Source organism: Lactuca sativa, chromosome 1, assembly GCF_002870075.4.
Source record: "Lactuca sativa cultivar Salinas chromosome 1, Lsat_Salinas_v11, whole genome shotgun sequence".
Taxonomy (NCBI): Eukaryota; Viridiplantae; Streptophyta; class Magnoliopsida; order Asterales; family Asteraceae; genus Lactuca; species Lactuca sativa.
In genome coordinates this window covers 220905941-220908442 of record NC_056623.2, presented here as the reverse complement: position 1 = coordinate 220908442, position 2502 = coordinate 220905941, and the positions used below count along the sequence as shown (strand labels likewise).

At 34.4% G+C, this 2502-nt stretch overlaps 1 non-coding gene across 1 annotated transcript; it reads left to right on the top strand.

The window, feature by feature from the left end:
- The first annotated feature begins 862 nt into the window (after positions 1-862).
- LOC111899198 (small nucleolar RNA R71) lies at positions 863-967 on the top strand. Its single transcript, XR_002852816.1, has one exon. It is a non-coding gene; the product is annotated as a small nucleolar RNA R71 (small nucleolar RNA).
- Positions 968-2502: the final 1535 nt, after the last annotated feature.

The following is a 2502-nucleotide window of genomic DNA, read 5'->3' as shown; positions in this document are numbered from 1 at the left end:
ACCAGAAATTTTGTCTTCAATTTTCGACTTCTTTTGCTGTGGTTTGGGTTGAATTGGATATTCTCCTACGGCTTCTAGGAACTCAGAAATAGTATCTTCTTCAGTTTCGATGGCCATGACATGCGGTTGAGGCTTTTTTTCGGGAATTTGTGGATATAATGGTTCATTAACCAATGTAGTTAATTGACCAAGTTGAGCTTCAATGTTTTGGAATGATGCTTGATGATTTTTAATTAAAGCTTATTGGTCTCTCGTTATAATTTGTTGGTCTCTTATCGCCGCATTGGTCTCATCATGTCATTTTTCCAAAGCCTCTATGAACCTAGTAAGCATGGACTCTAAATCAACTTTCTTTTGAGGTTGTGGTCGCTCTTTTTGGTAAAAGCCTCGACCAGTTTGCCTAAATTTCTCTTCTTTTTGCTTTTTGTATTCATCGTATGGCAACCATTCTTTTTTTGGCTTCCTCCATTCTTCATTGTAGCGGTCTCCACTTGAGTAGCATACTTGAGCTTTCTTATTCCTGTTCTCATCCAAATGGCATTCTTTTGTCAAATGTGGACCATTGTATCTTTCATAACCCACACAAATAGCATGTATTGATTGGTCCATATTTTTCATTCATCGGTCCATATTATTCAACATAACTAACACATCTACCATATCCTCAGATGTGCCACTCCTAAATCTTTTTGCCCCATCATTTCAAGGATTGTGGTACTTACGCGAAGGCTTACAAAACTCTTCAAATAGCTCCTTAATTTCAGCATGATTTTTCCTTGTCAAAGGTCCTTGAGAATCAACGAGTTGTCTTGTCATCACATTTACCCCATCATAGAAGGTTGATACTTCTTATTGCACATTTAGATTGTTTGGGGGCAATTTCGAAGTAATCCATTGTAACGCTCCCATGCTTCATAAAGTGACTCACCTGGTTGTTATTCAAAGTTAGCTATCGCCTTTTGAGTTTAGAAACTTTTGATGGTGGGCAAAATTGCTCTAAGATTTTTTCACGAATTTGTGCCCATGTAGTAATGGGACCAGGTTGAAGTTCCTTCAACCAATCTTTAGCAGCTCCTTTAAAAGTGAATGGAAGCTTTCTCAATAACACCATCTCTTGTGGAACATTTGGAATGTTGAAGTAATCCACGATGTCATTGAGTTCATCAAGTTTTTACAAGAATCCTCATGATATTTCTTGGAAAATGGAACATCCTTAAGCACGGAAAGAATATGTCCTTTAAGCTCGAATGTTGCGGTGGCGGAAATCACGGGTTGCACTAAACCTAGACCGGTTTCCTTTCGAATTCTCTGATTGTATATTTCCATCGAAATGTCGGCAATGTCTCTTCTTTTTCTGATTCAGTTTTAGACTCGTATTTTGATTCTTGTGTATTAGTAGTCTTCTCAAAGCTTTCAACCTTGCTTTCGTCCTTTGGGGGATTGCTTTATTCTGCTGTGTTCTTTCCTTTCTTCTTACCAAAAACCTATTGAATATCTTTGAATGGTGATTTCTTTGGTGGGTTGGTTTCTCCTACATTCTTGTTCGTCTTTTTACGAAGGATTGACTATGGATCTTCAAGCGGTGGTATAAAAGGTGTATTGGATCCACGGGTCGTGGGCTTAAGGCTCACGTTGTGATTTTAGCAATTCAAAAAAACTAATGCTAAAAATTAACTTTTTGCAGGTTTAAACCCAAAAATAGGATCGATTAACCTAAAATAATTAAATCTAAAACTAAATAGCGGTTCCCTGACAACAACGCCAAAAACTTGATGCACGTAATATTGCTACACTTATTAGTTTTACCAACTATTTAAATAACTATTACGACCTAAGGCGGTGTAACTTTTCACAAATAATATAGCATTAACAGTCAGGTTTTGAACACAGGGAACAAATTTAATTAACTAATTTAACTAATAAAAAATAACCTAAAACAAACAAGAGTTTAATTGGTTTTAATCTGATTTTGCAAGTTCAGACAAACTTAATCACTTAAGTAACGATTTCAATCAATTACTAAAACACTTCCAATTAGTTCGAATCTACTTCTCCTCTATGGTTTGCTATTAATTATGGATTATTAATGTTGGTTATCTAATATTATTTTATTAGCAATTCAAGTCCAAATTTACTAATGTTTTAATTAATCCATGTAAAACTAGGTATTGTCATACACTAGCAAACATAGAATCAGTTATAATACGTAGATAAGGTATGTAAGATTGATCTAAATAAACACAATTATGGTCATAATTTATGTTCACCAACACAGCTAAATTAGTTAGTTTTATCACTTATTAAAGATTTGGTTGATCCTAGCTCTATCAATTTAATGGTAGTTAAACTACTAACTAACAAGTTCATGTAATTTAATGTTCAGTAAGCTACACAAAACCTGAATTCAAGCAATCATAGTATCAAATATTAACATGCTAAGTAGAAATAATCAAACACAAGCTCATAACCAACACTTAAAATCCATAATTCATTAAACTATAC